This window comes from Pelodiscus sinensis, chromosome 1, assembly GCF_052426305.1.
Source record: "Pelodiscus sinensis isolate ZL-2025 chromosome 1, ASM5242630v1, whole genome shotgun sequence".
Classification (NCBI taxonomy): Eukaryota; Metazoa; Chordata; order Testudines; family Trionychidae; genus Pelodiscus; species Pelodiscus sinensis.
Window position 1 is genome coordinate 188,121,194 of NC_143052.1, and position 16,263 is coordinate 188,137,456.

The window sequence follows — 16,263 nt, forward strand, 5'->3', positions numbered from 1 at the left end:
CTGAAGGGATCTTAACCTATGATTCAAAGGAGTCTAAGCATTTCAGACCTGATGGTGCTCATGGAGAAACAGCTCGCTCTCTCCTTGTTCCATTGACCTTGGTGTACTACTAGGCAAGCTGATGGCTGTAATGAAACAGTCTGAATCCTCTCACATCAAAAAGAGGAAGGCCAATTTCACAGAACAAAAGACTGAAGTACCAGTGTGACAGGTCACTAAACACTATCATCTACTGTTTGGGGTTAGAGCACTGAAGAGGGATCTGCTAAGTGGTACAGAATATGGAACAAGGTCTTAACCTCAGTCTGTGCCTTCGGACACTGGCTTCAGGGAATAAAAGAACTCAAGTACAAGAAGGGGGACTTAGAAAACAGGAGGTGCTGGTAAGGATATTCAAAACGTTTCTCAGGCAACTGAAGAGGGAATGCAACTGCCATACCAACTGACTTTCTCCAGCAGTTTGAAGGATGGAAAGCGCATTGTTTATGCAACATCACTATTGCATCAAATGCAGTAAGCTGAAGGTCGAAACTTTACATTTTCATTAATATTTTGTCATGTATAATTTGATAAAAATACCATTTGTAAATACTCCAGCTATTTCATCCATACAGTGGCTGATCACTTTTAAACACACATCTTTAAAATGCAACACCATTAAATTCTGTGATTCTTCCTATCTGAATATTGCTCCCTTCACTTCCCTGCTCTCTACTTCTCTTTTGTGCTACCAGTAGGGTCCTTCCCTCTAAGGATAATTGTCTCTCCAAAATAATTACAAGGTTTCCTTTGCCTACAACTAAAACTGATCCAAGGTTCTAGTGGGTATGTAGCCAGGCAGGGTGGGGAAAAGACATTATGCGGCATCAGTACCTAGTGATCCACTTCAACAGGGCCTGATTTCAAGGCCTCCTGTTCTGTAGGCACAATTAGGTGCAGGAGCAAAATTGCACCTGCACAATTAATGGCCAGGCTGAGGTTGCATTTAAAAAAAAAAAAAAAAAAAAAAAAAAAAAAGCCATAAAATCTACTTCATCCAAATTTTGCACAAACCCTTCCTCCCCACCACAAAAAAATAAGTGATAAGTTGAGTTTATGATTTTCTTAATCTCTGCACTAAATGAAGTCATTAATGTGGCTGGCTAGTGATCTCCCATGCTTGTCCTGTTTCCCTGTGCTTGATTCCTGTCACAGGTATATCACATGCAGAGAGTGAAGTCACAATTCCCCCTCATCAGTCAGCTAAGTTGGCTTCCACCAAAGGATGCCACTCTTCATTACCTGCTGTTTCTTTCCCAACCCCGAGTGAAAAACTTGCCTGATATCCAATATGAGCTTACTGTAGCCCTTCCTTCACTTTCCTTGTTATTATGTATTATTTATTTAAAATATTTTACCCTGCCTTTCTATTTAAAATATTCGAGGCGGCTTACAAAAATTTTTAAAACACAATATAAATATAAATAAACATTGAAAAAATGTATGTTGCAGTATCATGCAGATGCCTCAGTCAAAGATTGTGGCCCCACCGTGTTAGGCACCATCCATACAAAAAATGGATGGGGCTTTGGGTATAGCTAGGTATTTGGGCATTTGCACCAGAATCTTTTTTTGGATGACAATAAAAATCGTATAGCAAGTGCTAAAAATTAATTAAATGAAGAACAAAAGCCTTTAATATAGGGATGGGGGAAAGACAGGCAAGGAATAGGCCTGAGTGTAGATAAACGTGGTCTTCTGTATGACGTTCGGTGTCACAGGAACATCAAATTCACATTCATACAATACCGTGGCTTTACTCTAAATATATATTTAGTGCTGTAAGGGTCAGCTTATTTTGTCCTGATTCAGCTGAGGTTGAGAAGTAGTACTTGGGGCCTTGCTTTACATTACAGAAAATAGCTTAAAAAAAGGTCAAAGATGGCAGAATTGCTTCCAGACTAGTTATTTTAGAGCCATATTCTTCTACTCTTACTCACAATAAGTGTCTAAAGGCTGGTCTACACTAGGAAATTAGATCAATATAACTAGGTCATTCAGGGGAAAATCCACGCCCCTGAGTGACACAGTTAAATCCATCTAACTCTCTTCTGCAGACAGCACTGGGTCTATGGGAGAATTCTCCTGACACCAGAGCTGCTGCCTCTCAAAGAGGTGGATTATGTATATTGACAGGAGAACTCCTCCCCTCAGCATAGGCAGCATTTCACTGAAGCGCAGCTGTGCCTCTGAAGAATTTTAAATATAGACCAGCCCTTGCTCCATGAGAAATGCCAGCACTTTTAGTGGGTTGACTCATCAGAAAAGTTACTACTAAACATTGGTAATAGTGACAGATTCTGGCCCCTCCCCATATATTAAATGGGAGGATCTAATTCTTAATCTACAATCCGGGACTATGCAAGCAGAAAATATGAATATTTCTGCAAGCATGTAACTCTGCCATTTCTCATATGCTCATTGTTATGTCTGTATTAATAATGGTCAGGTTTGGGCCTGATCCTACATGCACTTACTGTGGCATACGCATTGGGATTGCACATAGTAGAAAGGACTACACTTGTAGGAAGGGTCTGCAGCATCTTCCATTTTGTAGCTGCCAAAAATGCATATTTATTTTTAAAATATCAAAGTATTAATGGATTTGTTGGCTCATCGGTGGCATGGGTGATCCCAAATAAATTGCAAGACTATCCCTGATTTCTTGGCACTTTGGATCAGGCCCCCCCCAAAATGTGAAAATAAGAGTACTAGAAATGGTTTAATCCTGACTATTTCCCTTTGTTTTGATATATTACTGAAAAGTTTTATTTATTACGGACACACATGCAATTAAATGTCTTTAAATAATCCCAGTAACATGAATATACAGGAGAGGCTCATTAAAACTTAGAATGTATAAATGATCAAAAAGCCTGACATTTAAATTGATATTTTAACCTTAATTAGGAAATCGTTTTTAGATTATTCGAAATATACTATTGAAAAATGTGGTGGATACTCATGAGACTATAGAGATTTAAAGCCCAATTTTCAAAGAGCTATTTGTGAACATGATTTGTTTCTAATCATTTGGCTCATATGTTCCATAGGTTTGGACATTCAAGATTATAAATTCTATTGTTTTTTTTCCCACAGGCCCCTATGTGGGGGATGGGATGGTTTGCGAAGGGTGCGAAACCCCTCCCCACCCCAGAATTCCCCAAGCAAGCATGCCCCGATGGGCCACGGGAAGGCAGGAGCAGCGTGCTGCGTGAGCCCTCCTCCCCCATGCTCTGGCCAGATGGGGCTGATATCCCCATTTACTTGGGGAATCATGGGGGTGCAGTCACACCTTTGTGGTCCACATTTACAAAAAAAGCACACACACGCACACATTCCTTCATATGGACCTGTTTCAGGTCCTAGGACAGGTAATAATAAATTGGCTCACATTGACATGGCACATTTCACCCTGAAGGACAGTAACATGCACTGAAAGGGAAAAGAGTTGCACATAAGCCATATTTAGTCCTTCACTGAAATGTGTCACCAGTTTTAAAGTAGAGTGCAACATAACAATTGTACAGAAAGGGAAGCTGTTGTGTCCAGTTGAAAGAGTAGGGGAAATGGCACAGGCAGCATGTACTATTATCTTGTAAGCACTCGCGCGCGCGCACTCTCACACACACACACTCACACACACAAAATCTTCTACTTGAAATTTACTGCCTTTCTGGATCTGCATATTTTATTAAACAGCACTCCTAAATCTTAGCCTGTCTTCCTGAGACTGATTATTCACAGGATTTTTCTCTTTTCCTATCCCTAGTTGTCTCTGCCTCCAACAACCCCCTTTTTGCAAGCTCCTGTACTGGAGCTCATCAGACTCAGCTGGTCTGCATGCTGGGGTAAGTCAGCAGAACTGTGCACCTCTGTGCAGGATCCTAGAACCTGACAGCTTGTTACATTCCCAAGCTGGAATTTGGCCAGGACACCACAGTTAAGATCCCTATTCTTCCCCCCCAAAGAAGTGCTAGGGCATTTTAAATAGCTCCCCGTGGCCAGGACTTCAGTTTTGCATCACATCTAAGACAGCAGTTCTGACAACACAGTGAACCCTAACACCATGCTGCAGTGCTGGGTCTCTGCCAGTGAGTCAAAAGATCACCCTCAAGCACCTGGATGTATACTGACCCAGGCCAGCCTTGACCCACTTAAGTTGAGAAATCCAGCTAGTACAGTTGCAGACATAGGCAGTAGCTCAGGTAGACAGAGGCAGAAAATAATCATTAGAAAGATGGAGATTTTCACTGGCAGGCACTGAACTGGAGACTAGCAACAAAGGGGAGTTGTGCACCCAGTCCTCTCTGCCTATCACTCAATGTTTTACCCTTGTAAATACTTGCTTTAGAGGTCTGATAGTCTTAGCCTTCTGTCACTGGGCTCCTGGTGTCACCTTTCCCTCTGGTAGCAGTGCCAAAGAGATGGTGCACTTTTCTGTGTCAAGACAGAAGAAATATAGTGAGGGAAGTGATTGTCATATAAGAAAGCAAATTTACAGACATCCATTTTTAATGCCTGCAGCAACAAATCTCCATTTTATCCATTTTCATTAATCCACAGTAGCACTAGCTTTCCCATATGTCTTTTGTTTCTGTAAATATAGCTGAGGGCAAGATCCTGATGATTTTATCTCACATAGGTTACTTCTGGGGTTGTGCCAAACGTGTCAAACAGAACCATCTGGGTTTGGGAAGGTTCTAAACTTCCCAGGACTTGGCTCCATATGCACAGCTCTGCAGGCATCCTTGCCCTCTTCGGGCTTGTTGTGAATCAGACTGATTGTTATTCAGGTGGGATGGCCCGGTCATGAACTGCACTAATCAAAAAACAAACTGCACCAAAACACTGAGGCTCACACACTGGCTCAGGCCTCCCCCTGACCTTTGTTAACCAGCCGCTTCCAATGGATGTGATGCAGGTTGTTCTTCTGGATTTTTGCACCTTCCACAGTTACCAGACATCTGTGTAAATCCCCACCCCCCTTGTGTTGGGCATCAGGGTCAGTAATGTTCAACAATTCAACGTGGGAAGTCTTACTGAGGAAGTACCAGGCCATAAATTTCATCCAACAAGAGCCACCTATCAAGCTTGGCCTTGTTAAGAAGCCTCCCCGATATGAATCACAATAAAGGCTATGGTTCCTGTACTGTTGTGTTAAAAGAATGAAACAGTCAGAGGTTGCGAACAAGATTTTTCATTTCTTTCCTTTTAATATTGGATCAGTTGTCATTTCACATTCATTACAGCCTTGATGTCAGCCACACACCCCATGCTTTAGGCTAATCCATAGAAAAGCCTGTGCAGATAACGTAGGCAATAGCTTATTCTGAACTAAAGCAAACAGGAAAAGTTATGTCTTTTATCTGTTGCCATTTATTCAGGTGCAAATGGTCTTTGATTGAATGTTTATAACATACCCTGCTCCAGTTCTAAGAGGACACAGAGTAATACTCTGTCCTAAATCTGGTAGCTGCAATACCACTGAATATGATGGGGCTAGTTCTAAGCCTTTGTAGAGATGCTCTAAAGCTGTGTTTCATGTCTAGAGCATAATTACATTTGTACTTTCTCACTGGGGTGGGGAAGCACACTATAACATACCTTGTGTGTTCCCGTATTTGTTTGAATTTACAAATTTTGAAGGAAAAAACCCATCCAAGATTACAGGAGATCACAGCTGTTTCATGCATTTAATTTCTGAGATTGGGATTTTATTGTGCTTAATGAACAGATTGCAAGTGATAGAACTGGAACGTTTCAGGAAGACATACAACGGATGTAAAACAGGAGCTCGAGTTGGGGTGAGGGTGGGGGCAGGGTTAGTTACTATTATTTTAATGGTTACTGACCAGCTTTGAGTACAAGGTCACTACCGAGAAATACCAACTCCTGGACTGCAAAATGCAGTTAAAAAGAAATAGGAGGCTGTGGGGGAGCACAAATGGAGGGCTCGATCCTGCAAAGACTACACGTTTAACTATATGGACTATGAATAGTCTCACTGTCCGCAGTGGTATTTGGCATAGCATGTAAAAGCAAGCATGAGTGTAAGTCTGTGAGTAAGCCTGTGAAGGATTGGGGCCTAACACTGAAGTCTCTCAGCAAAAGTCTGGGAATGTTTCTGAAGGAAAACAGAAGATGTTAGTTTTTGTTATTGATGGGGTTTTTTAATGGAGAAAGAAAAAGGGCCCATAGGGATGCAAGTGTGTAATTCAGGGCAAAGTTTAACCAAAACAGCCCCATAGTGCTTCCATGGCCATCCGTAGGATTTATGGAGCCCTATGCAGTACTATTACACTGGTGCCCCTATGTGCAATGGCAGCCGGGGGAGGGGGCAATTTTTTAGAGATGTGATTTTATTATCTTCAGCAACACACTAATGAAATATTTTTAAAGAAAATTTTAAACTCAGGGCCTCTTGACTGACGCAGTAAATTCAAAAAAGGACATTATATACCTGGGGTTGGCAAATGCCTGTTAAATGGTTTCATTACTACTTGAATGGCTCTTTCATAGGCTCAGTGATCTGCTAATAGGTCTGGCAGGCTTTTTCATTTTTAAATTAACAGTTTTCTTTCTTGTGTTAGACTTACCAGGCTGCAGCAGTCACAGAACAGAGCTAGGAAGAGGCAGATGGGTGGACATTAAGACCCAGTGATGTCCCAAATTTTCAGGTGCCCCATGCAGCTGCGTATTCTGCATTTGGGTAAGGTTGGCCCTGTAACAAAAAACAGGACTATGTAGCACTTTAAAGACTAACAAGATGGTTTATTAGGCCTGAATGGACTTAACGCGACTCTCCCATTATCTCAGAGGTGCAGGATCAGATTCTAGAATATTCAGGGCAAGATTCTGGTATCTTTGCTCAGGTTGAATAGCTCCTTGCTCCCAAGTGAAAGTCAATAGAACCATTTGTGGAGCAAGACGCTACTCAGCATGAGTAAGGTATACAAATCCCACAAGGGTTAGCCCAGGTCTCCCTGAAACAAAGGACATCATAGTTACCTTCTGTTTTGTTGTTGGCAGGAATCAAGCTTCAGGTGTATAATTATCACCGGAGGAGTAGTGAACCTGGGCATTCGCAATATCTAGAGAAGAAAGAGAAACCAAATATCCAGTGTAAGGAGCAAGTGAAACACCTTGTACTTGTCCATGGCACATTGCCTTCCTGAAGGGAGAAAAGATCTCCTGTTTCCAGATGGTCTAAGAAATTAATTGGCCTTGCAGGCTTATGTTAAAGGGAAGGGAGAGAGAAGTTGTGTTATCTGATCTTACAGTTGTCTGAATTTGTCATTTTGAGGCTAACTCCAATACTAGTAGCTAAAACGCAGGTTACTGCTGCTTTGATTGTGTTTTGGTGTGATGTGCAAAACAACATGTCTTGATACTTTGAATGGCAGCCCAGAATTAGAATATTCCTGGCAGTGCTATAAAGCAAAGCTTTCCCTTAGTTAGCCAGGTCAGGAATGTGGGTTAATGCTGTGTACCCTTTTTACCCCCACAGTTCTGTTTTTGTGAGGTTGGCAGAAACTGACACTTTTTCTTTTGCTTAATTAAGTTGTTCAGAAGAAGGCTGGTCAAACAGTTGCATCTACGTGGGGAGTCCTGAAATGAACAGAAAGCAGTGGGCGTTGCCAACATAAAAAGGGGGATTCGGTTATTGTTTGGGTGTAGACGGGTCATTTTTTCAAACTTACTGCTGCCTGAGTGGCCACAACCCTGCAAGCAGCATCAGTGAAAGGACATTAAAGCTACTTAAATGCAGCTACATTAGGCTCCAAAGTGTAAGGAAAAATGAGCCGGAGCATTTTCTTTTTCTCTTTTAAGAGAAAGAGAGAATGAATTTAAATTGGATATGGCACTACACGGGGAGTCAAAACTGGTACACCCGAGCTGCCTTAGCACACAGTAAGACAAAAAAAATCATGTGCCAGTGGAATTGTGGCTGCCATCCTAGGAAATGCTCATCTACTCGAATGCCCTGCATCATCAAAGATGAGTAAACAAACTAGCATGTAAACTATCAACACCATGGCTTTAGTGATCTAGTCTATAGTCTTTAAATATTCTTCTTTATTATTTTACGATGGTTGCAACTTGATAAGCAACTGAGAGGAACCCAAATTCCATGTAAGTGTGTTTTGTTTAGGATTCGCCTAAGACAATGATCCAGTTCACAAGCTCTTCCACATTGCTTTGGGTGCACGTTAGGTTGTTTGACCACATGGTCAATTACTCCAGCTTCACTAGGGTAATTTTGTTATACTGGTGTAAATCAAGAGGACAGAATCTGGCAATAAATTAAGACTTCGGGTTGTGACCCTACTTCAAATAATGCCAGAGAACACAGTGGGAGCATTAAGTTCCTTTGCAATAACTTCACCCAACCTGGGGAATCGGAACACACTGGCCATTAGTCGAACTGGCCATTCGTTGAATTGTTTAGCAATTTAAACTCTGCATTGACTGAAAATTGGCTTAGAATTTTGGATTTTGAGTTTCCTCAAAGTCCAGGGGTTTTAGAATCCAGGAACTTGACTCAGTCTTGTCCCTACCTTTGATCACATCTAAATCACAACCCAGCCTAGTTTGAGACTACCAAAGGCAGGGAGCGATAATCATGAGCAGGGCTCGCCAAACAGCAGCGAGCCCTGCTCGCCAGCTGCGCAATTCTGCACTCTGCGCATGCACAGATCGCTCTGCGCCATCTCTTCCGGGTTGTAACCTACTCGCCACGGGCGAGTAGATTACATTATTTGTCAAGGCCTGATCATGAGGAACTATGCCTTAAGACACTTTGCCAAAGAATTAATGCCCACAAATCAGACATCAGACATCTTCACAAGGAAAAACCAGTTGCTTTTCCTTTCAACCTACCTGTACATAATCTTAACAACCTTACTACATGCATCTTACTTCAAAGAGACTTTAACACCAGATTACAGAGGGAAACTTCAGAACTTTCTTTCATGCTTAAATTTGACACTTTACGAATGGGCCGTAACAAAGATGATAATTACCTTAAACATTACAAAGATAGCTTCCCCACTTATCACCCCTGATTAGCCATTCATTGACTCATAAATAGCTATTCCCTCCCTTCCTCTCCCTCACCCCACCTTCTATACTGTACTAAATCTGATTTGTCAGTTTAATAATGTGTTCACTTTTTTCCTTTGGTATATATGGTCATGCCAGTTCTCTTCCAGAATGTGATCTGAGGAAGTGGGTCTGGCCTATGAAAGCTTATCACCTATTAAACCATCTTGTTAGTCTTTAAAGTGCAACATAGTTTTCCCTTTTGTTTTTGCAAGATCTGACTAACACGGCTACCTCTCTATTACTTATTAAGCAATAATTGTGCACCAAACTTTGAACTGGCATGTGGAGATCCTGATGGCATTGGTCCTTCCTCTATGTGCTGTATTTGATTTTGAAAATGGAGTCTTAAAACACTCCTTTTAATTACAGTTGATGTTTGAGCACGGTATACAGAGCTATAAAATATACAGGGAAAGGAATCTGCAAGAAAGTGTCACTCTGTGATAATTATACAGATGCTCAGGACCAGATCCTGCTTCAGTGAAGCCCATAGCAAAACTCCCTCTGATTTTAACGGGTGCGGTATCTAACAGGCTTCTTCTAGCCATTGTACAATTCAGAGCTGGAAAACATATGTGGCTGGTAGCTTTGTGTTCGCTGGAGGTGCCTCATTTCTTCTTGGCTGGTACAAATTGGATGCAGATTTTATGCAGCGATCAACTGTATTCCTACAAGTCCAAAGTTCCAGCTGTGAGATAGAATGAGCTTTTTTGTTTTGGTGCAACTCCATCTTTACTCCCAGGCAAACAGAAGGCCTTCCTTGACATGGCAAGCCCACAAGAGTTTGGATACTGAAACTAAGGTCCTAGAGACAGAAAGGATTCACAAGGGCTGGACAGGAGCCATCTTACTATTCCTGGCACTTGCAGTTCCACATGGAGCTTTGCAGCTCCTCAGGACAAAGAGTACAGTTCAGTTTTTATCAGCCCAACATTCTGCTGACAAATACATAATAAACTGACAGAAAGAGACCAAGCCACATTTCAAAAACCCCACTTACATAGGAGGTAGAGGAGAGCATAAGTGAGGATGGTCACTTTCTGCAGGTGTTCAGCCAGTGTCCCCAAATTTACATATATTTGCATACTGCCAAACAGTTGGCTGACAGAATCTCTGAGAAGGTCTGGACTGAACCCAAACCTGTCAGTGATTTTCTCCTTGCCAGTCAAGGTTGGCTTTGGTAGCAATTAAAGAGAGGAAAGAAATACTTCTGACATTGCTCTATAAGAAGCCACAGCTGGGGTGATCTTAAATAGATAATATATGTTTCCTTAGAAAAATATGTGCTCTCTCTACATAGCATAAAGACTATTAGAATAGGCATGAGTATCCAGAAAACAATTAATACTAACTAACCCAAAGAGCAAATAATTTCTCCTTCATTGCTTCTGCTAGGAGATATATATTGTTCATAGATGTCAGAGAGTGGGGTCTGTATTACCAGTTCCTGCAATACTCAAAACAAAAGGAGGGATCTTCTGTCTGTAGATTTCTGAAAAGTAGCTTGTAAAAGATTTTATCTTGTTGCTTAGACAAAACTGTGTAACTTTCTGCTACGTGTGAGAGTAGTATAAAATGACTAACAGAAAAAAAAATCAAACAGATTTTTCTGGGTGGGTTTTGTTTTGTTCCTCCTGCCCCTAGTGGCATGAGCTGCAGATCAAATTAGTGACTAATGGGGGTAGGTGGTTAGGAGGGAATCTGAATGCTTAATAAGGTCTGTGGAAATAACTGCTGATATTTTAAAAGATATTTATAAAGACAAGAGAACAACCAACAACAGGGAAAGGTTTGAGGTCCACACCCTTTTATTTCTGGTTTTACATATTCTTTACTTATCTGTGATAATTTATCATTTCATCTTTAAACAGTGATGGACACTATAATTTCATGAGCAGCAGACAATAGATTCTGTTTATTCACCAACAATAAAGACACTGTTTAGCTCTGGACTGCAAGTGGCTGAGCCATCTGGCCCATATCTTCACAGTAAAACATTGTCTGTGACACAAAAATGATTACATCCACAGGACAAACTAATGTGACCTCTACATAAAGCCTTCCTCTGAAACTATGATATCATACTGCATAGGGGACACCAGCACAATTGAATCTGGTCACCAAGAGCACAAGTGAGATAGGACTATTTAAATCAAATTTTATAGGAGACTTTTTGTCCTCTGTGGCAAACCATCCAGATCCGACGACAGCCTTGAAACATCTTTTTTTATTCACTCTTAAGGCAACAGTACAGTTCTGTTTTGTATTGGCAGTCTTCTTTCACTTGTGCTAGATCCAGGAAGTACACATCCATTTTCAGAATCAGCACCTGCAAGCTTTTCTTCCAACAATGTTTTACTGATGGATCACCACCTGCACCAGCCTTTTTTTCTGGTACCCCAGAAACAAGCAGCTCTTTCTCCTCATTGCCAACTGGAATGTCCAAGTCTGCCACAGCCTTACAAATAGTTTCTTCAGCTTTCACAAGGCACTCTCAGCACTGCTCTACCTGAATGGCTGCTTCATGGAGGGAAAAAAAAACAAGAAAAAAAGGCCCATCTCAATGGAAGAAATGTCATTCTCCAAAAAGGGCAATTTATCTTTGGGGATACAGTGCTTGTATTTCTGTATCTTTTAAAGAAAGTTTAGGAAGAGGAATTATAGATCTTATTCAAGAGACTAATCCTTTTAAAGTGACAATACCGATATGTGAATATTTACTGACTTGTGGAAATACTTAGACTTCTGTTAATCATTCACAATAAAAGTAAGCCAAATGTCTAGCTGGCTGAAAGGCACTTTGACAGAGATGCTGAGATCAGTGTAGAGTTGCATGCTAGATAGCATGAATGTTGCACAGGTGATATTATATCAGGGTTATCATTTTTATTGTGAAGGCATTACCGGCCATTAGCATAGGTGCTGGAATTAGGATTGCTGGGGGCTGCAGCACCCTTTGGCTTGAAGTTGTTACCATAATACACAGGGTTTACAGTTTGGTTCAATGGCTCTCAGCACCCCACTAGACAAATTGTTCCGGCACCACTGGCCATTAGAGCAGGTTCAGACTGATAGGTTTATGGGCAGCCTCATTGGTGAAAACCCAAGATAGAGCACTGAGGAGGAGGGGTGGGACTGGAGTGGGTCGTGCTGGTGAATGCCTTGGATGCTGTTTGTTTGTAACAGAACTTAAGAGTACATATGATGTATTTTTCAAATGGGACTCCTCCTGGGCCTCAGAAAGATACTTTCCTCACTCCATGTCAATGCAAACTTGTGGCACAACTGCTGAAAAACATTTCACCGATCTTGTCCTGGCTCAGCCGCTTTTCCTGTGAAACCAAATGACAACCACGGTCCTACAATCAGGAATGCTTTAAGCACTAGAAAGGACTGTAACATGTGTATGACATTTCCAGTGCATCTTCTCCTAACTGTTAGTTATCTGCATTGAATTCAGAACCAAATTTACACTGTGCCTCAACGAGGACTACAAACTTCTACCCATGATTTTCCTCAGGCACAAAAATACCCTTCAGTTTTGCACTCCTAGGTTGAGTCACTAAATAGCGTTCACGTGGCAATTCGATTTGGGCATGCAAACCGTGTCTTTGCATGTGACAGAACTCAATCATTTAAATATACATAATTTTCAATGACAAAGGCTATTAATCCACCACTGAATTATAACCTCTCACTCAGAGGATCTGGACTGAAAATGCCCAGGTGGCCATAAAAAGTGTAGCTCCATTACGTGAAGCGGCTTTAGTAGATTTAAGCATCCAAAAGACATTGTCACTCAGCTATACAGTGCCTAGCACAAGGAGCCCCCAGATTCAGCTCAAGGCCTTTAGGCATAACCATGACAAAGTAATAACATATCATTTTAAAATGCAAGCTTTACTCTTGGGCACAATTCTCCAGTCACAGAACTGAGGTCTCCAGGGGGTCTCTCCTATACTGGGTTCCCTCCTCCTCTACTAGCTCAGGCTCCTAGGGATAGAATCATAGATTAATAAAATTAAAATCCAACCAACACATCTTTAAAGGATTTTTTAAAATCAGCATGGTCAGGTACAAAATAATTAGAATACCACAAGCCAGTTTGTCAGCAAGAAATACTTTTTAATTTAAAAGGTTATTCACCGAAGGCAGAATTATCAGTTGGATATAGAATCATACTTCTCTTTTTTTTTTAAATGTAGGAGGTAGAGTTATTTTCTCAGAAAAGAGGCACCTTTGCCTTTCACTGATTCTTCACAGTTTTCCTATCTTTCAATGCTGTTTTAAATACATCACTTCATAGTCTCCGAGATTGTCCAGTAGCAAAACTCCCTGGGGAAAATACACATATCCCCAAGGACAACAACTTTTTCTTTCTTCAGAAACTTCTAATATGAGTATTTACCTCTTTCTTTCTTTCTTTCTTTCTTTCTTTCTTTCTTTCTTTCTTTCTTTCTTTCTTTCTTTCTTTCTTTCTTTCTTTCTTTCTTTCTTTCTTTAAAAAAAAATCCCAGAATCCTCAAATGTTGTATTGATTTGAGGCTCAAATGTCTTCTCCTTTTTGTAGGCATAAATCAAGATACCCTAAAGTGGGTTCTTTATCCCTATAGGGCACAATTTAGCCTTTCCATTTTACATCTTTCCTGCGGGTGAGTGGGAGATTAAGATAACAGGTCCCAAGATTCTATATTTACTCTTTGCAATATTTAAAAGAATAAGTGTTGAAAGATCAAAACACTCATTTGAGACTGGCTGCACTCGGCCCAAATATCTTCATGACCAAAATCAAACTAGAAACCCGTGTGAGTGTGTGAGAGAGAGAGACAGAATCTGTTCCTGTGTTTGTCCCAGTAGTTGTGTGGCTCTCCAGATTCTGATAAAGCGACTGCAATAGTTTTCTGCCTACTCCAAGGCAATATATATATCTATATATACAGGGCTCGACAAACTGCAGCGAACCCTTTGTATATAGATATATAGATCTACTCACCAGCCCTGCACCGCGCATGCGCCAGACCAGCACTGCGCATGCGCGCAGTGCCAGTGAATGGGGCGCACGGAGCGACCGGCTGAAATCTACTCACCACGGGTAGAAACAGCGGTTTGTCGAGCCCTGTATATACATATACACACACACACACACACGTATGTGTCTCTAATCCGGCACCCTCAGGAACTGACCAGTGCCAAACCAGAGAATTTGCCAAACCATAGGATGTCAATGTAGTCTAGCAGCATTACCAACACTTCCACTGCTTACTAGGCTTTTAAAAGACATTAGGGGTAAATTAGAGCTAAATAACAACACAAAACACTGAGAGCCAAGACTGGTGGCTATAAACAGACTTTATGAGCTAATGGGAAACTTGACCACACTCATGATAAGTGGACATCTGGCTAACTAACATTATGCCGGACCACGGATGTTGCCAGACCAGAGAGTGCCAGACTAGAGAGATTTAAAACCTGTATTATTTTAGATAAAGATATAAATATAGATATACCAACACACGTACACTCCTCTCTCAGGGTATGTCTACACTACAAAGTTAGTTCGAACTAACAGACGTTAGTTCGAACTAACTTTCATAGGCGCTACACTAGCGCTCCGTTAGTTCGAATTTAATTCGAACTAACGGAGCGCTTAGTTTGAGCTAGGTAAACCTCATTCCACGAGGATTAAGCCTAGTTCGAATTTACTAGTTCGAATTAAGGGCTGTGTAGACCCTTAATTCGAACTAGTGGGAGGCTAGCCCTTCCCAGCTTGCCCTGGTGGCCACTCTGGCCAACACCAGGGAAACTCGTCTGCCCTCCTCCCGGCCCTGGAGCCCTTAAAGGGCCACAGGCTGGCTACGGGGTTTGTGCCAGTTGCAAGGCTGCCAGCACCCGTGCCAGCACACCCAGCAGCTGACACCCCATGAGCCAGCAACCCGATGCCCGCCACCCCTCCCCCTCTTCCCGGGACCAGCCTGGCGGCTCCCAGGAGCCTGCCCGGGGCCACAAGAGGCGGGCACCCGCGTGGTCTAGTGCGGAGATCGTGGACCTCATCGAGGTTTGGGGGGAAGCCTCCAATGTCCACGATCTCCGCACTAGCCACAGGAACGCGGCCGTCTACGGCCGCATGGCTGCCAGCCTGGCCTCCAGGGGCCACCAGCACAGCCGGGAGCAGGTGCGCTGGAAAATTAAGGATTTGCGGCAGTCCTACTCCCGGGCCTGCCTGCCAGGGGCTGACCCGGAGGCGTGCCCCCACTTCCAGGCTCTGGACCGCATCCTGGGGGCTCATGCCGTCCCTGCCCCCCGGGAGGTGATAGACCCCGGGGCAGAGGGACCGCTCCCAGACACGGAGGAGGAGGAGGAGGAGGAAGAGGGCTCCAAGAGCCAGGAGCCTGTCAGCAGCCTGCCCATGACCCAGGACCCAGGACCCCCGAGGCATCCCACAGAGCCGCTCGCCTGTGTCGTCCGAGGCCGGGGAGGCGTCCACATGTGAGTACCATCGTGCTCCCCTTATGTGTACGGGGGGCTGGGGCGAGAGGGGGCCCCGGGACCGTGCGCCTGGGCCTTGCCCACCACGGAGCAGCAGCTGGGGATCCTGCAGGGGCCCTGGCCTTGCAGAGTGGAGCTGGGTTTCACACACCTGGACCCCTGGGGTAATTGACCGCTGGTCTTGTTTCACCACAGCCGCAGCACCTGGGACTGCAGGGCGCACCACCCCGCCTGCAGCAGCCGCCCGCGCCCAGGCCAGCAGGAGAGCCAGGAACCAGGAGGAGTACCAGAGGCGGCACCTCCGGTTCCTGGAGCTCCAGCTCCGCATCCAGGAGCACTGGGTCCAGGAGGACCTGAGGCTGCGCCGGAGGAGCTTGGAGGCTCTGGAGGAGCAGGGCTGTGCCCTGCGAGGCCACCTCCAGAGCCTGCTTGACCACTTCCCAATTCCTCCTGCTCCGGCTCCGGCTCCGGCTCCTGCTCCCCCTGCTCCTCCTCCTGCTCCCGCTCCTGCTTCCTCCACACCCCCCGTCCCTCCTGCCCCACCCTCCACAACCATTCCCCACCAACGCCCCTGGACCCACAGTGTTGCGAGACAGGAGAGGCAGCCGGACCCCCACCCCTGAGCTTTCC